General features: G+C 31.8%; 1 protein-coding gene across 1 annotated transcript in view; it reads left to right on the top strand.

Annotated features, from left to right (window-relative positions):
• The first annotated feature begins 1750 nt into the window (after positions 1-1750).
• The window catches only part of LOC143199614 (very long chain fatty acid elongase AAEL008004), a 128264-nt gene continuing 106407 nt past the window's right edge, over positions 1751-23607 (top strand). Inside the window, exon 1 of the mRNA XM_076409539.1 lies at positions 1751-2050. The gene's annotated coding sequence lies outside the window, so the exon portion shown is untranslated. The remainder of the gene's footprint in view (positions 2051-23607) is intronic.

The raw sequence follows: 23607 nt of genomic DNA, 5'->3' as shown, positions 1-23607 counted from the left end.
GGTCTACAAAATACCCAGAAATATAATCCCAGATGTTGAACACGGGCGGGGTACCAGCAGCGCCAACTAGAACCCGATAACGTTTATCAGGGATGTTATTGAAGGGTATTTTCAATCATTCAGTACCCGACCATCGTTTGGTTTAGACGTGCCACCATCGACTGCCCAAGCCTCGTCTCCAAGTAATACCGCTGCCATCCGTTTTATCTATTTTGTATTTTCCATATTTTTATATTACTTCAATAAATAATGGTCACATAATGTAAACACCACTGTTTCATTTCGTTTTACCTCCATTCACCGAGCCATATCATTTACCCTAAAAAAGTATTTAAAGATATGAACAAAAACCTTATTTCGCCTACCTACTACACGTATTTTATATTCTAATATATACACACAATTTAGCTTAATATCTACCTAAACCTATTTATCTATTTACAATATTATTTTAACTACTACCGACTGATTTTGAAGTCGTTCCCGAGCAAAAAATTAGAACTGTTTTGTTCCTAATTTAATTTTCTCTCTGTGTCACAAATTTATATTATTATTTTTGTAATGTTAGTTATATGTTATATATTTAGGCACGCATTAAGCCAAATTGTGTGTATATAATATAATATAAAATACGTGTAGTAGATAGATGAAATAAGGTTTTTGTTAATTTTTATTTAGTTATTACAACGATTATTATGTAAACCGCGTGTGAGCTGGGCGCTCTACCCACTACACTATAGAAGCAGTTGCCTGCTATTATTCTATGACTATTCATATCATATGGTTAGTGCGTAAAAAGCAAACAGAATGGCTTTTACAGTGAATGACTTCCGACTTTTCGTCACAACAGCTCAGCAAACAAATATCTGATTGTTTTAGATAAAAAATATGTCAAAACTTTATACATGCCTTTTAAATTTGAGGTTTTTCCCTGAAAAGTCTCCGGTCTGACACATAGATAGAGCTACTGGTTGCTTAAACAGTAGAAACTGTTTACGGAATATATTCGTACGGTGTGAATAGTTTCCAACAATCAATCCAACAGAATGTTGTCCCATTCTTCATTCAATGATGTTGGAAATGGAAATCTACTGCCTACTTTCTGCTTCTAAAGTTCCACAACGGTTCAATTATAACAGGTCAATTAAAAAGTCCCCGGCCTGACACATAGATGGCGCTACTAGAATTAAATCCATATGTTTCTAGTTAGTCCTAACCCTCAAAAGATGCGTGTATACATTTGACAGCTGTCAGAGTATTAGTTTGTGAATTATACTATTTTGAGTGAAGCAAATTTTGTTATTGTGAAAAAATGGATAAAAAGAAATTTCGCGTATTGATAAATATTGCTTTTTGAAGGAAAAAAATACAGTTGAAGTAAAAACTGAGTCTTCAGACACTGCCTCAGGAAAATCAACCATCAAGGATGTTAAACTATATGATCTCCAATCAAGGCAATGGCCTTTGTATCCAAAAAGTGTACATCTCAGCATTCCCATCGCCCGCCCGATACCACCTCGATTTGCTTGAATGAGTCAGTGTGCCCTCTACGTAGTTCGTTAACAATGCCGATCTGTATTTTCTTACAAAAGTGAGTTTCGATCGTCCCGATCAGCTGATGCGGTACAGTAGCAATCGCCGGTCCCCCTCGCCTCCCCCGACCGCTCAATACATTGTCGCGCGATCACGCCGGTCTGCCAGTCACGTGACCCATTTATTTTCGTCTCCAGTCGCGACGAGTTGCCTGTTTAATCAAGCCCAGTCCCATCCAGCCGCTCGCTTCGTTTTCCCTCTGCTCGTTGCGTTCTCGTTTTCTTTTGCGTTTCCCGATTTTTTCCGCTCCGCGCCGTCCTACCTCCTCCCCCTATCCCTCCTGCCCCCCGACACCTCCGCCAGGCGTTCGCGGAGGGTCTATCCGCTGAACGGTCTCCCCCCGCGCGGTTCCTCCTCACTTCGCGGCTCGGTCGTCCGTTCGACCGCCGTCTTTTGTTTCGCAGCGGGTTGACGATTTGGTGCGGACCGCAATAGTGGACAGCGTTGCCGGTGTTATGTAAGTAGCAAGGTCGTATACCCTCCTAACCTATATTTTCTTGTCGCTATAAATACGGTGTTCGGTGCAGACGAATCAGTGGCTGAGACCTATGACAATACTAGTGACGCACGCACCGCGCAGGATATTATGTCATAACAATATCGGTTTTTACGGACGAAATTAGCGATATTTACGGCGCGTGGTCGCGTTTTGTTCCCATTTATTTGTCAGCTCTGAATCACCTGACTATTAAGACCTTTCCGATTTGCTTTTTCGATTGTTTTTATTTGATATTTAAAAGCATCAATCAGGGAGTACAACGCTTAAAATTATAGATCATTAATCATTTTAAGGAGATGATCCAGAAATATTATGGAGAATATTATTAGTGCAAGGAAGAAATACGTCAAATTAACAAAAAACTTATTTTTTTACTTACAATAAGACTGTGTCATGATTTTTATGTCAGTTTTCCGACAACTTTGTACACTTGGTTATTATTGGCAGCGATTAAAATATAACAAGTCAATAATAACAAACATTGAAAATGTTAGTTAGACTCAGTATACTACCATATACATCAAACAAATATCTTATAATTATTCCAGGAGATCTAAATTTTTTTTTAAAATTAATTACGTTTTACTTTACTTTACTACTACAGTTTTTGTACCTGCATCAGTACACAAGTAAAACGAGTGCGGCATAAATACATCAGTAATTATATCCCAAATTAAAATAAAATAAACTTATTTAAGCTAAAATTGAGAGCAACACTTTTTTCAATTTTTCATCCAAAGCATTCTTTAAAATTTGCAACAGCAGAGAAACAGAAAATAATAGTTATGTACCGTATACTCGAATCAAACATCAGATAATTATTACAGGAGATCTGAAATATATTTTTAATTAATTACATTTCACATTAGATATGCTCAGTATAATCGTAATCTACAAATTAATTTATTACTACAGTTTTGTTAGCAAGATGAGTATGCGATAAATACATCAGTAAGTATTTCGAATATTAGACTAAAAAATTATTTAAGCTAAATTTGAAAGTAACACTTTTTCTAATTTTCCAGTCAAAGCTATGTTTAAATTTTACCAATAGAAAGACCGAAAATAATAGCAATGTACCGTGTACTCGAATCAAACATCGGATGATTAATATAGGGGATCTGAAATATTTTTTAAAATTAATTACATCTCAGATTAGATATCCTTAGAACAATGTTAATTTACAAATTAATATGTTAGTACAGTTTTTATGCTTGTATCAATACACAAGCAAAACGAGTGCGGGATTAATTCATCAGTATGTATTTCCCAAATTAAAATAAAACTAATCTACTTAAGCTAAGGTTAAGAATACATTTATACACTAAACAAGTTCACGTAGTTTGGTTCGTTTCAATCTTATGATTTCCTTCGTCTTCTTTATTAGTAGTATAACTCCAGGTTGCTGTGATCTAATAACATTATTTCAGAGGTTATCGTGCAGCCCTTCATTGGGTATAGAGCTACATGTTTCCTAATATATTGTTTCCAATTTAACTTGCCATCAAAATGGACGCCGAGATATTCAGCTGATGGTGCTTGAGGAATCAGTCGGACATCCATTAGATGGGTTTGAAATATAATTAAACTATTCCAGATTAACAATGTTTTATTTCAAGGCAAATAAGTGTCAACACCATTTAAAGATGTAAAGATGTTGTTGATATACGTCGCACGTTGTCACATATTTAGGATAAATTATGTGGCTCGGTGAATGGAGTTATTTATTGGCTATATAAAAAAAATGTGAAAAATACAAATAATAAAACGGATGGCAGCGGTGTTACCTGGTGACGAGGCTTGGGCAGTCGATGGTGGCACGTCTAAACCAAACGAGGGTTGATCACTGAATGAATCGAAATACCCTCCAATAACATCCCAGATAAGCCTCTCGGGCTTGCCGCCAGCTATTCGTTGTCGGGTTCTAGTTGGCGCTGCTGGCACCCCGCCCCTGTTCAACATCTGGGATTATATTTCTGGGTATTTTGTAGACCGTTATTCCACGATGTAAAATTCGACATGCCTCAAGGTCGCTACACATATATTGTTATTATTATTTTCTTCTTCTCCATTCATTAATCGTTAATGACTTCTTTAGAGCTATTTCCAAAGACAAATTTTTAGCTCCGCCAATATTATTACTTTTTGATTTAACTCAACTTTCGGTATGGACCGTAAACCTACAGGTAACTTGTATTTAGTTACCTTGGACCTTACATCGTTTACATGGGCTGTAGTGGGTTTATGTCCTTCATTTATTTTGATTTTTTCCGATTCATTAGCAGTAATTTACAAATAGCGCATCATTTATAAAATAATATTAAGTGTTATGTAGAAAAATATATAGGTTCCCAAAAATAACAGATAATAAGATATTTTATAATTCAACAGTAAAATTATTTTAAGAGATTGACAAAAAAATTCTTGATTTCTTTTTCAATATTATGGGTTTCAATTTTCATAAAAATATTGGCTACTGATTGAGACAAGTAATAATCGACATTATCTAATGAATAAATTCACTGAATACTTTCATAGTATCAAGATGTGTTATAAAATAGTTATATTAATGTTTTTATCTATAATATAGATGTAGTAAATAATTCTCTGGGAATTCAATAGAAAAAGTGGTAGCTAAACCTAAAAGGTCTAATGATTTATCTTTCTTATTAATATAGTGGATTCAATATTTAGGTAGGTTCAATATATTCTGTCATTCGATAACAAAAATGTGACTTTATGGCTTCAAATATAATTTCTTGAAATATATAAACCCAAATTTGAATGTAGAATTAGGAATATTGCCGAATGTGGCCCCTTCTGACCACCATATAGATCGAGAAAAGAAAGAGGGAGCTACTTTTAACTAAAATAATGGATGTTCTTGGACGACAATGCTTGGAGATGTAAGGGAAACAATACATTAACAAAATTCATTTTGCATCTCAAAAGCTAAGTAATATCTTTTTAGCTAATTCATAATTGGAAATATTGGGTTTGTAGACTCTTTATTAAAATTTTTGTTGATAGATAGGTCCAAGTCTCATATAAAATACCTTTTGATAATTAATTTATTAAACTATTCTAAAAATCAGAAATCAAAATATCACATTTAAAATAGCGATTATAGTACCTAATAAAATACGTCATAATAACTAACATAAGACTAACTTCATTAATTATTTGCCAAAAAAGGCTTTTTATTATAAATATTTCACAATGCACAAGTTTAGAATTAATATAAGAATGAAAAGTGAAAACTTACAGCAATTATTGAAAGCATTATTAAGGGAAACAATCATATCTCTAAAGTGTAATTCAGAAATTCGGAAAATTATATGAATAAAATTATTAATACAAGTCAAACTATTGACAAATAATGTTAAAATAAGACACATTTTGGGCAAATCAAAAAAATTATATTGCAGAGTAATATTTCACTAATAATATTGGAATGAAGGAGCTTTAATATATATATAGAGTTTGTTATTATAATATATAGAGGAATAGTAAAAATACACTAAAATAAAAGAGAAAAATATATTTGAATAAAGCAAGAAATGATATAAATAACTGAAGAAATGTACTGTTTAAACGTTTAACACCCATTTAGATAATATACATGCAATTAGTACAATTATATAACTTGTATGTTTTGGGTCCAAATAATTAGTCAAACATCTAGTTGATAGTGTTATACAATCCAACAACATTGCACCTTACAATAGTTTCATTAATTTAGGTTAATATTGGAATATAATTTATTATCTAATGGTATAATTAAACGCACACTTAGTAACATACTAGCCCGAAAATATAATTTATTACCATATGTATTTAACAACAACGACATATGAATTAATTTTTATCAGGTGTCGTCTACAGAGATTTGACCTATATTTGGTATGAGTGACATTTAGCCCGACATTATTAGTCTTTTATTTTGTTTACGCAGGCTAGATAGGGACTGATTCATTACTATTTGTTTAAATCGAACGCTTTTGCAAGATTATGGCGATACATTTTATGTTACTGATAAATAATGTTCTGGAGTATAAAATAAATGTAACAAAAAAATGTAATAGTAAAAAAATAAGTGTTTTCTGTACCCTCTTCTTCTCTGTTCATGAAATGGTATATCTACAATTACTAGAATGTATAACTATATATGATTTGGTAACATTAATAAAGAGTGCACCAAATTATTATTGCTGAGATTCACCAAAACCATATGAATAATTGGAATGAAGAACCGTATTTCTTTTACAGTTACTCAGCAGAGCTTTTTGTTATCACTTATTATTAGTGATTTTATTATTATTATTATTAGCTTAACACGTTCGCTGCTGATCTGGGATCAAATACTTACCCTACAGGCCAACTATGATTTTTGTTATTTATTTCTTTGTGACACACACCGGAGCGTGATCGGCACTGACTGGCGCGAACGCGCGGGGAATTAAAATGGACAGAATATGAAAATACGTTGTTGATTAAAAGATATAATTTCATATGCCATGACAAAATTATATATATATATATATATATATATATATATATATAATTAAACCTATTTTGACTGGAGTTCCCCAGAGCATATAATAAAAAAAATATTCAGCAGAAAAACTAGAAAAAATAACTAATAAATGTTACTACAAACAAAGAAAATATATATTCAAGTAGATTGCGTCAATAGAAATAACTGAACAACCATAAGTTAATACAAATTTCCACTAAAACTCACAAAAAAAAAATAAAAACCATATTCAGATAAATCATCAAGATCAAGCGGTCACTCATGTTTTTTTTTTGTAAATAACAATGTTTCCATTGCTTGTTCCTCATTACCTTTTCTGCTTTCTTCTCCTCTCGTATTTTTAAAACATGTTCACTGACAACCGGTCTTGAACGGACCCTTTAGTTACGTTCTTATGATAGACAAACGAAAATCGTAAATGGGGATACGACTGCCTGAACATTTATTGAAAAATTAGGGCACGTTTCATATATATTTTCCCACTTTTAGGACGACACGTCCCTGACATATCGAAATTTTTCCCGCCATATGCAATTCTGTAATACGTATGAATTAAAAAGGAAAAACTGAAACCAAGTACGCAAATGATTTACCTATGGTCTTCAGATAATGCCGAGACAAGTATATGGGCACTGCTAATGCGGAAATAAATACAAAACTTAGAAAGATTGTCGCACATGTAACGTCCTGGAGCGTAATTGGCGTCCAATGAAAGCTTCACATTATGCATTAGAGCGATATTGGCAGCGAATGTGTTAAATTATTGCTATATGCAAAGTGTTTTATAAAATTGCTACTAAAGCGTGTTAAATCAGTTACAAAAATAACAGATTTCCAGTTTGGTTTTCTACATTGTGCTCAACAATCGACTAACTGCATAGAGTAATAGAGGTTGTTGAAAAGGCGTTTGAATAAAACAGCTACTACTCTGTAGTATGCCTACACCTCTTACAAGCTTTTGACCGGTTTTGGCATTTGGGACAAATCTATAAGACGAGCAAGTTGGAAATATATCTTTTCTTTACAAAATATAAAGTTCCACATGAAGGAGTATTCTCAACACTTAAACCTATTTCGACTGGAGTTCCCCAGGGCAGTGTCTCATGATCATTCTTGTATCTTTTATGCACTGCTGATATCCCAATAGCAAAAGAAACAGTTCTTGAAATATTTGCCAACGACACCACCATTATGGCAAAACATATATTTTTGCTTAAGGCAGTAGAATAAGTAGAAGTGGTAGTCAACAAGATCAACAAATGGACTAGAGGTTGGAAAATATAGCTTAATAGCTTCAAAACTGTACATGAAAATTTTGAGGTTGTCCGATTCTTCAAGCAGAATCAGTGAAATGACTAAAATCAAAATAATGTACTGGTTTGAGGGAAAATAATAACTATTTGGTCTAAAATCAAAGAGATTGATTTATTAATCTATTATAAAGCTTATTTGGACTTATGGGGTTCAAATATGGAGTTGCACTAAGAAATCAAACAAATTAGTAATATAACGATGTTAGTTAAAGTTAATTACTAATAGCTGATTGCTAACCAACGAAGAACAACACTAAACTAAATCCAACATTTGGACAATTGGACAACAGGCAGGAACTCGTATAGTATATAAGAGTTTAATCTTTACTCTAGCTTAAGTAGTCTAATTTAATTTTAACATGGGGAAAATTTAACATGGATACGTGTATTGATGCAAGTATAATAGAACAATAGTAGTACATTAATTTTATACATTAAGATTGTATAACGTGGGGTAAAAGTCCCGCTGCCATTTTGATTGCCTATAACTTTGCTCAAAGAAAAGATCAGTAAGTTTGGTTTCCATAAAAAGTTTATTTGGTCTTTGAATTTTTTTTCCTTATGATTGAAAAATTACATTGCAAATTAAGCCGGTGACCGCCATTCTCTATGCAACTTTCGGCTCTTTTTAAGGCAACTTCTTCACTTTCGTGACGAATATTCTCTTTAAGATGTTGAATCGTTTGGGGCTTATTCACATATGCTTTTGATTTTAAAATACCCCATAAGAAAAAGTCTGGTGCTGTTAAATCCGCCACTTCGCGAAATTAATCTTCGTGAAAAATCGTCAATTAATAATTGAATTATTGAACGAGCTGTGTGTGCTGTGGTGCCATCTTGCTGAAAAGAACATGTCTTCTAGTCCTTGCTCTTCCATTTCAGGCACAAGAAAATTTCGAATCATGTTTTGGTACCTCTCAGCAGTAACAGTAACTGCAACAACTTGATCATTAAAAAAAAGGGACCCATGATGTTTCTAGCATGAATACCACACCATACACCATTTTTAGTGGATGCAATGTTGTTTCATTAATTAATTGAGAATTCTGTATTCGCCAAAACCGACTGTTCGGTTTATTCCACTACGCAATTTCAATTTCCGCTGAGTAGCAATAAAGGAACGATTATTTTCAATAAATATTGTCACTATTTCTGCTCGTTCTTGTCGAGTACATTTATTCACAATAAAATTTGGACGTTTACACAACACTATGGTTAAAGCTAAACTGAGCTAAACGTCACATAACCAAGATGGCGCGCAATCAAATTGGTAGCGGGAAACACTTTTTGACTTGCCCCACCCTATACTAAGCATATCTAATGTAAGACGAAATTAAAAATCTTCAATCACGGTTCTGTCGACACCGTGTCGTCAGATTTACAAAAAGATTAGAAAAAATTATAAAACATGATTAATATTGCTTTTATTGAACAATATTTGTAGCTTTTTTGCTCACTAAATACTTAATTAATTTGTCAATTAATAGTGTTAGTTTTCATTGATTAATTATCCATCATTAATCATTAAATCTTCATAAATTATTATTGTTTTAGTTTTGATGTAATATATCATACTAGATGGCAATGACCAATATCATGGTATCATTCCTTCCTGCTTTTTTTTTTCAACAAGGTCACAGATGTCACAAGGTGTTCAGACAGCTTTAAACAATAAATTCGGATAACCTTCGTAGTGCCCACTAATATTTATTTACTAATGGTAAATTTATTGTGAACCGAACGCTTATTTTTATTATAAACGATGAATTAACACGATAAAACTATTTTTAGTGGGCGTTTTTAGTACTTCCACGAGTATTTCCATATTTTAACAAAACATCTCTGTTCCCATCAAGCCTTCGTGCTTCGTACGATTCGTATTTCCTCATTAAGTATTCGGCCTTCGATAAAACATATAAATTACCGGGAATCTGACGAGAATCTCCTTGAAATGCTTGATATTCGCTCAATATTCGGTGTCGTATGATTTTTTCGTAAACTTCCGATGAATTAATTTTATTCCGATCGGGTCGCTGAAATCCGACGATCAAGGTGGACCTTGATGGCGAGAAGTGTCCGAAAAGCCTTTCTCGTCCCGACCTGGGCGCGTAAATCGGATTCGGTAGGTTGAGAAAAAGGTTGTTTACCTCGATCGTTTGAATTTGGCCACTAACAAGGTCAGTAAATACAGATATATGAATCAATATTGTGGATAATTAGGTTCAGGCAGAAAAAGAAAGAGCGCAAAGTAAAAATATTTAATAAAACAATTTAACTTCTTTTTTTTTATTAATTACATCTTACATTCGATGTTTAGTATAATCTTAATTCACAAATAAATTTATGACTACTGTTCTGTTTTACTTGCATTAATATACAAGCAAGGCGAGTACGGGACTAATACGTCAGTATGTATTTCCCAAATTAAAAGAAAACTAATTTATATACTTAAGCTGAACTTAAAAAATTAAAAAATACACTTAACATATACACTAAACTAATTCGTGTGGTTTAGTTCGCTTCAATATTCTGATTTCTTGCGTATTTTCTAGTAGCTGTATTGCTTCCACGTTGCTGTAATTTAATAACCTTGTTTCATGTTTTAGGGTGAAATCTTGGATCACTTCGTGTATCCATTTTATTCCGAGATCATGGTTCGGTTGTTCATTGGTTACGTAGCGATAAGCATTGGTAATTAATCGCAGAACTTTGTTTTGGGTGCGTTAGATTACTAGTTCGTTTGATGTTTAGTGCAACCTATATTTGCACTCCATGGCTCCAAATAGACTTTAAGATTGACTGATAAACAAATCTCTTTGAAAGTGTTATTCAGTCAAGTGATACAATTAAGTTCTTGTGACAGATTTGAAGCTATTAAGCTGTATTTTCCAGTATCTAGACCATTTGTAGATCTTGTTGACAGTTACTTCTACTTTTTCTATAGCCTTAGACAGAGATACATCCTTTGCCATTATAACTGTGTCATCGGAAAATATTTCAAGTACCGTTTCTTTTGTTGTTGGGATATCAGCAGTAGAGAGCAAATATAGAAATGGTCCCAAGACACTACCTTGTAGAACTCCAGCCGAAATAGGTTTAAGTGTTGAGAATGCCTCTTCAGAAGAGACTCTTTCGAATTTTCTTTCGAAAAGATATGATTCCAGAAGTCGGCAGATTTAATGCGTTTTAACAGCAGTTTCTCAAATAATTTTGATATCGCACGTTGCAGCGAAATAGGCCTGTAAGATCCAACCATGTTTTTTAAGCATAATTATTCGAGTAACCTTAAGATATTCCGGAACATGGTTCAGTGTCAAACAGGTGTTGAATATATATAACAACATGATTATTGCTTTTCGTGGCAGATCTTTTAATAACCCCGGTGAAATAGCATCAATACCAGGACCCTTTGTAGGAGGATTTTTAGGTTATTGTCAATTTCTGTGGCAACTTTCATTGGAGAAATCAGATTTGCAGCTACACCGGACTGATAAACAGGAATTATATATCTTGTAGATTCTATATCATTTGGTTGAAATACGTTAGCCAAATGTGCTGCGAATAATTCAGCTTATTCACAGTTGCATCAAACCCATTCATTTTGATAATTTCTAATAGGCGGTACTCTAATAATTGGTCTTTTATATCTCCGATTTGCTTTTAATAGCGAGTAATCTATGTCTGCTTCTGGGCTTAATTTACTTACATATTTCTCGAATCATCTCTGTTTATATTCTTTAATATTTTGATTTGTCTGGTTACTAATATTATTAAATATTATTTTGTCTACAGCATTTATGGTTCTGTGCCATACTCTTCTAACTTTCCGTCATTCTTTTGCCAATTCTCTGATTTCAAGGGGGTAATTTATCTCAAATTCTGATATCTCTCTTGATGTTGGGGTAACTTCTTTTGCAGCAGACCGAATTTATTTAACGTCTTAAATAAATAAAATCAGAGATGAAAATAAATGATATAACGGCTAGTTGCACAATAAATGGTAAAATAAATAACGGAAATTCTAACCGTGCGCGATGTGGTCGGGTGACAGTACTGAAAACGAAATGAAAAAGTATCTGGGCAACCAATATTCAGTGACGAGGGTGAAAATAAACATACATATGAAATATACCCAGGATCTGTGATTATCACGACAGATAGTTCTAATGTCAGGTATCAACGAAATATCACCTAGCACCTGGAGGCGTGAAATTTCGCACGGTTAAAGTATATATCGAGAAAGAATTTTTAGGCGTCGTCCAATAAGACGAAAAACGTCCAAATCAAGCAACCAAGAATAGCCGTCAGATCGGTGGCACCAAATATATATGTTAAAGATATATTTTAGGCTCTGACCGACGCGCTGTTAGCTTCAACTCTTATACGGTAGATTATTCGTCGCTTATGATGTACCTAAATAAATTACGGACGCGTAATTTTTAAAATTAAAATCGCAGTACGTAGTACCGCAAAATGCCGGCAACCAATTTTGAATCGAAAGGGAAATCCCCACATTTTACATTTAAAAAGATAATAAAACAGAAACTGAGTCTATTAAAATAATATTATATTTTAAAGTTATTTAATTTTAAAGAGTGTTATTTAAGATTTTGTGTTATTTTGGGTTATTTCCGTATTGCAGCAACAATCAGTTTAGGGCAAGTTTGGATAAAAACGATTAAGAAGAGTAACAGATCAATTGAAAATTCCCCAGCCTGACACATAGGTGGCGCTACTAGAATTAAATCCATATGTTTTTTTAGTTTTTTAGCCCTAACCCTCAAAGAGGCGTGTATAAATTTGACAGCTGTTGGATCATTATTTTGTGAATTATAGCATTTCGATTGAAGCAATTTTTCTTATTGTGAAAAAAAAATGGCTTGGCTTGATGCCGAGTTTCCAGACACTACCCCAGGTAAATCAACCATCAAGGATTGGTATGCTAAGTTTAGACGAGCTGTAATGAGCACCGAAGACGGTGAGAGCAGTGGACGCCCAAAAGAGGTTGTTACCGAAGAAAACATTAAAATATCCACAAAATGATTTTGAATGACCGTAAATTGAAATTGAATGAAGTAGCAGACACTCTAAAGATATCAACTGAACTTGTAAATCATATCATTCACGAATATTTGGGTATGAGAAATCTCTGTGCAAGGTGGGTGCCGCGTGAGCTCACTTTGACCGACGACGAGTTGATAATTCGGAGAAAGTGAAAGTGCTGCTTCAAAAGTCAGTGAAAACGATGACAAAATTTATGAATTGGGCTTCGAATTGCTTTCACATCCATCGTATTCCCCATATCTGGCGTCAGCGACTATTTTCTGTCCTCAGATCTCAAAAGAATGCTCGCTGGGAAGAAAATGTTGTTGAATAAGGAGATGATCGCCGAAACTGAGGCTTATTTTGAAGCAAAGGACAAATCGTACTACAAAAATGGTATCGAAAAGTTGGAAAAGTTTGTTTTACTGTGGTGGGCTGGGGACTTTTCAATTCACCTGTTATGATCACGTAAAATTATTACATTATTACATGATTACGTTACATATTTTCTGGAGAGAACAAATTAATGTCCGCTTTATCGGAATGCATTTACAGCTGTGAAAGAAAAAGATGCTCTTTAATTACAATATATTTAGAAATTTGGTATCAGCTTTTGATTAAATTTAATGTCTGGTGAGCAGAGAACAGGTAAAAAAATTGTTCTTGCTTAAGGACTAATAATAATTAATAGGGTTTTGGAGGCATGGTATATGCAATAATATCTAGAAGTAATTCTAAAGGTTATTACGCTTTTTTCTAATAATTTGAGTGATATTTGGTTCTGATTCACTTCATGTTTCTTGAGTAAATGTTTTTCTTAACAAATCACTAACCCAATATTGCAGTTAATAGTTGCAATAATAAATAATAATAAAATGAAACCTTTATTATTTACATTTTAAATACAAATAATATTAGCAGTTATGAAAAAATCTTCATAGAATTTTAATTCCTCATTTATTGGTGAATAGTTAGTTCCCACTTGGGATATTAAACAAAGTAAAAAAGCAGTGGATAAATGAAAGCTATAATTGACAAATGAACGATGTTCTATCTGGAAGTCTGAGATCGATGAATGGAATAAATAAGCAAAAAACGATGGCATTTTAATTAAAAATTAATTTAATTTAATTTAAAATTTTAATCAACCTAGTATATTTATTATTTTTGCAATATATATTTTAGATGAAAAATATGGATAAAAGCCGAATACTATATGAATACATAAAAAAATTTAATGAAAATGTGCAGCGGCTAAAATGAAACTAACTACATGATTTTCATGGAGAAACACATAGGACCAAGAGAAGAAATTATGAATTATTATCAGTAAACTTGTAAACAATTTAAATTATTAAATTTTTAACGATTAATGTTATAAGATATTGGAAAAAATAATTTACCTATTTATGTTCATTAATTGTTACATAATATATTATTATAGTTTTATATGGTAGAGTCAAATATCAATTTTAAAATTGTTTTATTCATATATTCCATTTTCATATACAAATATATATTACTTCATTTATTATTGCATAATTATGTTTGTAACATAAATTTAAAAAAGTCCGTGTATACATATATTTGAGGCTTTGGACTTACAGTTCTGGAAATATTACGACTTATGTTATATTGTTATAATGTTAAGTAGTGTAGTAATTAAAACTTACCAATACTTTGTTGATTATTGACACTTAATGAAAATTGGATTTAATTAAATGCCATTTAAGAAAGTTTAGTGAATGTTAGTTCTTGAAATGTGAACATATATTTACAATAGATTTCTGATATTATATTGAAAATACTGTGAAAACAAGTTTTGGTAACATATCATTTTTGAATTATTTCCTTTACTTTGTCATGAGAGAAATATTATTAACTTAATAAATTGTGGTCGAATTTCGACCACAGGGTAATCATCAGTGATAATACTTAGAGTTAATATTACTGACAGCTAACAATAGGGGGAAAAAGGTATGGGTAAATTTAGGAGAGCCATCCACATAGAAACCGAAGCCTTGCTGTGCATGTGATAGTGTTAACAAGTATGAGACTCTTCAGCTCATTTTCATATCAAAATAATACCACTAGTTTTCATAGGAGAGTATAAACTATTTTGCTATAAGTAAAACGTTATTTGGCCACAAATATTATAAAGATTATAGACGGAATTTACGCATTGATGATGTATATTAACGTAACAAATTTTAGTATTTATAACAATCCAAAACAGTATCTTCTGGTCAACTTGTAACAGAAATACTATGAAATTGACAGTGTGGTAATAATATAATCTATTAATAGCTATGTTATTTGTTTTTCAATGTTGATGAACAAATTTCGCATATGTTGGAAATGTAAAATATACCATTTCTAAGAGTAGAGCTAATATATCTCCATATAAATTAAAATGTGTGAAAGGGCATTAAACAAAAAAAACTGTTATTTTACTTAAAACTCTGTTTTATTTTACAGGAAGAGTGTTTTTATATATTAGAAAACAAAAAAATCCGTCTCATTCGTTCACCATTTAAATAATTTTAAACCGTGATAGCCAAGGCCATAACCAGGCACTACATAATACTTCCCTCCTAAAAAAACGGCCACAGGAATGTAGGTGGTCGTTATTCTGCCTGGACAGCGTATAGTTGTTATAAATGTTGTATTTGAGCATCGGTTGTACCTTTGTCCACCAGTTTGCCTTTGAAGATATTCCAAATGGCACTGTTTTATCCAAAGTTCCCTGCTATCCTTCTACGATGCGGTTTTCAAAATTTTAGTGACTCCATATTCCAATAGTAAACGGCAAAGAAACTGAGCTAGTGCCATTCGCCTTTGGTGGCCTTGCAATTGGAAATGTGATGTATATGCCGGTTAATTGACTGAATTCAAGAGAGAACATTCCTATCTCCGATCTCCCGAAATCTCATTCACTGCGCCAGTTAAAATACATGAAAGGGTGCTAACAAAAAAAACTATTATTTAACTTGAAAAACTGTCTCGTTTTACAGAAAGAAGAGACGATTTGTTGAATGGCGAAACTAAGCGAAACTGAGGATTCTTGTCTCTTAGAACACAGACCAACTCGTCACATTCGTTCACTATTTAGGTAACATAGCTCTAAGCCAGATGGCCGCAATAGTCAAGGCCGTAAGGAGGCATTACATAGCATATAGTCTCTTCAAAGTTTTCTTGTACATACGTCATAAAGATGTTTAATGTATTGCCTCCAACAATGCTGTCTGATTAGTTCGAACCTGTAAACGAATGAGTCTGTTAAAGGCGTCTGGTTGTCAAACGTATGCAAAATTCTTGAAAGCAATAGTGCTAAGATGTTATAACACTCACCCATATATTATTGTGGCTGTATAATTAACTGTAGCTTTTAGACGTACTCTAGTGTTAAAATAAATTATATTTGAGAACATTTTTGTTCAATTGTTTTAATTAGATTAGAATTTTGTTGTATGCCAACGCCAAACTGAACTGAAACTCACAGTTGATGCGACAGTCTTGCCACGTTTTGACGTCACAAATTTCGATGAGGTATATATGAATAAACTTTGAATATTCTATATATACAATTCTTCTGTCCGTGCGTATATTATTGAACTCCTCCTAAACGGTTGTATCGACGTTGATGAAATATTTTTTGTCTGTTTTTTTGAATTTTAAATGGTTAAACATTTTTCGATAATAAGAACTTGTCGCAACAAAATCACTAATTGGATGTTATCAAGTTGGAAGTTATTGGTTCTACCACTGTAGCAATAATACCAAATGGGCTTATTAAATCGCATGGGTACTTCCAAACCGAATTATTATTTATTTTTTCGTTAGATCGTTAAGAACTTCACATTAATTTTATCTGTGTCATATAAATTCGCTCAAACTTCAATAGTTAATGAAATTTGGACTCGACAAAAAGAACAAAAGTACCTACAGATTTTTGAACATGACTGAAATGTTATTTAGTCATTTGGTGATGATTTTGCATCCAGAACAAGTGTTTTTGTTGTGTGTAAACGGTTTAAAGAAGTGAGAGAACTAGTGGAGGACTGACTATGAAAGTCCAGGTTCTGATCAATATCTATCGATGAAAACCACTCCAAATAAAAAAAGCATTTGGCATCGCATCGACACTTATAAATTACCAGATAAATTAGTTCTAACTAATTTAAAAGACAACTGCCAGTCCCCATGTTTCGAAAGAAACAAAAAATTCATGAAACCCAAAATAATTAATTTTTCAACAAATAGCAGAGGGTTAATGTCAATTATATCATTATTCTTAACTACTGAAGTAACATCAAGCTCATTATTAAAGATGAGATATGGATTTATGCAAGCGATTTCGAAATATCGGACCAATCAATGGACCAGCGTTTTTCATTACAAATCCCTGCCAAACCACCAACAACTAATATTTTTAAATGTTACTCTTGTTTATGTGTGTGTTTTTCATCATAATAACAAGTTTTCTCATACAGCATTGGTTTTATATCTCGAATAATAAAATCAAAATAAAAAATATTATCACAGGGTAAACATATCTTTATTTGTTTCAGAGACTAATCGATTATCTACGTGTATATAATATTTATCTATCTATTAGATGTACAAGTTAATGGCAAATTGTGATTATTTTGAATAGATGCCAACAAAAATACGGTTTGTGATTACATATAAAATAGCCCATTTAAATTTACATATAGTGCTTAATGTCTTTCTATGATATATTTATAAATAACTTGGATATATGTGGGGTTAAATACTATATTGGTATATATATATATATATATATATATATATATATATATATATATATATATCGAAAATTAATAGTAAAATAATACTCTACTATCTTCAGACATATGTGTGCTGTATTTTAGTATCAAACTGATAGCACAATATAATTATGTAAATATTGTTTGAAATAAATTGTTCTTTCTCATCCTTATTAAATATATAAAAACATCCCAGAAAGTATAATTGGATAAGTTTTTAATATTATTGTTTTCGACTAATAATATTCTTAGCTCGAGATGTTTTTAATAGTATATTTAGCTTTTAGTTGTTTTTATTACATTTTTGAAGATCTATTTTCAAAGCAAGCTTTGATGAAGGACAGATAATTTCCGGGATGAATTGATTATCCGTTTTATTATAAAATAGAAAACAGTGAATTATTCTTTAGAGATTTTCAATATCTGGCGTAGCTATGATATTTATAATACAGGTGTACAAGTCAGTATTTTATCATCAGCAAAAGCCAATCTATTTTATTTATTTTTTATCAAACGTCTTTGCATTTGGAACTGAATAAGCGCCATTGTTGGAAAATTTACTTCCTTAATATAAAGGAATCTTCAGATAAAACACTTTATATTTTGGTTATTAGAAGCGCACGATAATAATGTCTTAAGTGGAGCAAATGCTTTTAAATTCTTAAGGACAGCTATGTTGGAAGAATATTCATCGAACATATGGGACTGCTTCTTGGAATTCGATAGGTTGACACATCATTGAGTGAGCATTGATTTATTATATAGACAAAACAGTATGGGTTAAGCTCCATAAAGTTAATATTCATGGAAGGACCGAGATTGCGAAAACCTTTATAACGGAAGCCAATACTAATCTGCGAAAGAAATTGTACAATTGAACCTTTGGTGAGAACCGGTGGTTTGCTGTATATTTGAGGTATAATAAATATATAAATATATAACTATATAGTAAAAATATTTACCAATAGTAGAATTAAATATTTTGCGACATTTTAAGGACATAATCAAAATTTAGGTTTAATCTGTTACTTTAGTATTACAATCAGTTGTTCCGATTAAGCATCCTGAAGTCATTAAATAACCTTCATTACGAAACAATAGATATCTTAGCCAATTCTGTTAATAAGTGGTTGGTTCATTCAACAGCGGTAGTACAAGCCACTGATTTATTGAAAATACGTCCAAAATGAATACTAGATATCATCGCAGAGAGTATATGGTTCTGAAGATCGTCTTATAGTCGAAATATATTTGGTGGAAGCTCAAGACATTCTCTATTCTCTCTTCAAAATAGAGGCGCAACTCCGAAGCCTTATCTGAAATTGGTATGGATAAATTCATATATTTTTTTTACTCTTTGTGATTCTAAAATCTTCCCTATTGGCAATAACTATTTCTTATGTTTATATTATATATACATGACATGTAGAAAATCACTTTATTAAGCAATCTTCTGTATGAAATATTATCTTATATTCTTCTTAAGTTATATACAAAATATTAGCGTTTGGAACTATCGACTGAAAACGACTATCGACTGTTTGAATCGCTATTTTTGGTGCGACAGATTTTACTACTTTTTATCAGTGACTGATTCAGTCGACTGTTTTCAGTCGCTATTTTCGGTCCGATTGATTTTGGTACTATTTATTATAGACTGTTTCAGTCGTGCATTTTTAATTACTATTTTAGATTCTACTAGTTTCATTCGATTTTTAACGTTCTGGCTCTCTTGTGCTAGCCGCGACCTTGACAAAAATGTACCCAATTTATTCTTACATAGATTTATGTGTAATATATATAGTTTTACGATTTTTTTGGTGGTTTGCTTGTAAATAAAAATATATTGTATATTAATATAGCAGCATTTTGGAACGGTACTAGTCTAGATTTTTAATGTAATAGGTTAAAAATAATAAAACTATTAATGATAAATAGTATATATTTTGACTGTATTTATGGCTATAATATTTATAGGTAATATTTGGATTACTCTCTAGATTTTTGTAAAAAAATATTTCCGTTCAATATTTACTTTATTTTAGAAAGCTCTAGTAGTTATTGGGCGATCATTTTTAATTATGTCATGGATTAGTTTTTTTCTATGATTAACTATACGTTTAATTTTTATTTAGCATTTATGATTATTATACATCTTCAGTTAGGTTTTGTTTAAGTTATATTGTATTGTCTATATTTATTATAGTATATTAATTAAAAATAGCAATTAACGTATTAAAATACGATAAAATATATGTGGAATATTACTCCATTCCATAGAAAAATCTATTCCTTTTTACAGATCCACAGAACATTCAAGTGTATAAGGAATTTTGCTTCCTTTAAAATGAAATTATTAATTGCATGTTAATAATATTCAGTAATTATTTTTTTCCTTTCCTTTTTTAAAGTTAGTACGTAAAGGAATATTTACATCTCCGTCTCGCTTATACTACCGTTGGAAAATATAAGCACAAATAAAATTAACTGCTCCAAGCAATTATCTCCGTCCTTTCCTCTCTCACAATTTATACAGGAAAGGGTTCGTACATATTCGTCTGACATCACGCTAGTTTCTTCACTATCCACTGTTTCGATCGTTTTCAGTCGATACTTCCCAGCGCTACAAAATATATTTGGTAGAATTTGAACGTGAATAAATTAAATGAAATTTATCAATTATCATTTAATGAATATAAATATAATAATAAAATAATGTTATAAAACCAAAAAATTAAATAACTAAAAAAAAAAACAAAATAAACAGCAAATTAACATATTATAATCATCGGAAAGATTTTGATCAGCTTGGTAATAAATGAAAAATAGTGGATTTTGTCCTAGTGTGTTTTAATATATCCTTGAACATCATACGTGTATATACGCCATCTTTCACATCGGCTAGACAGTTCCTTATTTACATTACACTAATACTTTTGTGGGTTAATGTTAAAACGCATTAGTAAATCGTTGCTTATTAAATTCGTTTTTAAATGGCAATAGCAATAATATTCATTCAACTATAGTCACGTCAATAAGTATGGTATACAATATAGGGCGATAGCAACGTGATATATATCATCAATCTGTATGGTTATTTTATATAATAATGTTAAACATAAAATCATCGAAAGTTCATAACGTAAATACAAAATTTAATAAAATCTGATAGCGTATATAAGAAAATTTCGCATATATTTAGCAATATTTGCTCAATGAGACTATAGTATAGCGCCATATTTACATTACACTAATACTTTTGTGGGTTAATGTTAAAACGCATTAGTAAATCGTTGTTTATTAAATTCGTTTTTAAATGGCAATAGCAATAATATTCATTCAACTATAGTCACGTCAATAAGTGTGGTATACAATATAGGGCGATAGCAACGTGATATATATCATCAATCTGTATGGTTATTTTATATAATGATGTTAAACATAAAATCATCGAAAGTTCATAACGTAAATACAAAATTTAATAAAATCTGATAGCGTATATAAGAAAATTTCGCATATATTTAGCAATATTTGCTCAATGAGACCATAATATAGCACTTTTGAAAGGTAACAGCCTATAGAAATTTCTAAAAATGAAGATAGTGTCACTTGTTTTTTAAGCATTCTGCTCTTTGCGCAGATCATCAATCATATGTGGTATTTGTGATGTTGGGTCCGCTACTACTAAGACATTGTACAGACTTTGCATGTTCTGGTGATATTTTACTTATATATAATTAATTTCATATCCATAATCACGCTTAAGCAGTACATACTCACATGCGTATTAACCATGTGAAACTAAAAAAATATTTTTGCATATAACGGCGTAATAAGGATAAAATACGAATTTTTCTGAATATTTGAATTCTTACTTGTATCCTAATTATTAAATATAGGCAATATATGCATAGAAAATTTGAACTTTAACTAAGTAAATGCTATTGCTTGATGCCAAAGTCCCTCTCAACATAATGTGGATTCTTTTTTAAGCTGTTCGCCTTAACGAGTCTTGGGAACAAATTGCCAAATAATGGTTTGACCTAATATAGCGATTTTGCATTTTTGTTGCACTAAAATAAATGTAATCGTAGTTGTTTTATAAAAACAACTGCGTTTTCTCTATCATATATTTTTGTCATCATAGTGGGAATCGAAACATTGATTTCTCGTTCTCAGAATGTTTAATCTGATTACGTTAAAGTAGTTACAGTTCACAAGAAAGCATTTTCCTTTCGTAATTTAAAAGTCAACTATCTTTATGAATAAAACTTAATCTAAAATAAAACTTCAACGTGATATCAGTATCTCCTTCCAACTGACAATTTTTCATCGTAATTTTTAAATTATTTATAGTTCTTTCTTCCTAGTTAAATGAGACAGAACTACCGCTGCTATGTAGCACCTTTTTTATTTATATCATACATTAGATATGTTTAGTAGAACCTTAATTTAAACATTAACTTATTGCTTTTGTTCTTTTGTAAATACATCAATTCAAATCATCATGCAAATTAATATATTAGACAACTTTTTTTTATTAATCTCTTGGAACGTCAACAATCTACCCGTGGGCTATAAGTCTTATTGTTTGATTTTCGTTATATAATATAACCATCCTAACATGTAGAAGAACACTTCAGTAAGTGATCTGCGGTACAACTTCTAAATCATCATTAGTACATCTAAATCTTATTCTAGATACTATTCTAACTTATTTTAAAGTCTATCCTAACTTATTCTAATGACTATTCTAAATTATTCTAGAAATTATTAAATTTCACTCCATGTGTCTATTAACCAGTTCGTATGTAGTTTGCATTTGAGCCTACGCACTCCTCACTGTCATCGCTCACATTTAACTGTTTGGCGAGTGTATTAGGATGCACCAACAGTCTTTCAGAGCACTTCGCACTAACACTTCGAATCACACTCGTAATAAGTTATACGTGGATATCGCGTTGAATCAGTGTATTGGACACGTAATATGGGGCATCGACGATGACGAAATTGGAGGTATTTTGTGGCTGATAATGGATCCTCGTGTGATGATAAAACTGCTGTATCGTCAGCATATGTTGCGACAGTAGTGTTTCGTGAGGTCGGTAGGTCAGCTGTATAAATAAGATATAATAATGGGCCGAAAACACTGCCCTGCGCAACTCCCGAATATATGGGCTGTAGGTCAGTGAATTCGTCACCCTGTTTGACAACAAAATGTCTGTCTGAGAGGTGCGATTTCAGCAATTGAAAGTGCGTATGGGGCAAAAGCTTTTTCAGTTTAACCTGCACTCCAGTGTGCCACATCTTGTCGAAGGTCTGAGAAATATCGAGAAATGCAGCGGAGCAATATTTTTTATCATTTAGGTTTTTGTTAATTTCGCTTGACTACTCTATGCATTTGTTCTGTTGTTCCATGTTTATTATGGAAGCCAAACTGATGGTCTGGAATAATATTTCTCTCCTCTGCCATTAATTTTAATCTCTTAATGTATACTTTTTCGAAAAGTTTTGAGATGACAGGTAACAGGCTAATGAGGAGACGATAAGAGAAGACGTCTTCTGATTTTTTACCAGGTTTAAGAGTCATAATGATTTGAACCACTTTCCAAGTGCTAGGAAAGTAGTTCAGTTTTAGCATGGCATTAAATATGAATCTTATTAATATGATCCACTTTCCTGAGAGCTCTTTTAAAATTCTTCCAGTAATTAGGTCAAAACCAGGAGCTTTTTATCATAGATTTCTTTAAGTATTGTTTGTTTTACTTCCCTAACAGTAAATTTCTTATATGGCAAATCCATTTGAAACGGAGTGTTAAGAAAGTCAATTAT

Source organism: Rhynchophorus ferrugineus, unplaced genomic scaffold, assembly GCF_030347505.1.
Source record: "Rhynchophorus ferrugineus isolate W39M unplaced genomic scaffold, kcgeb_rfMv2 rfM7, whole genome shotgun sequence".
Classification (NCBI taxonomy): Eukaryota; Metazoa; Arthropoda; class Insecta; order Coleoptera; family Curculionidae; genus Rhynchophorus; species Rhynchophorus ferrugineus.
This window is presented reverse-complemented; position numbering and strand designations above follow the sequence as displayed.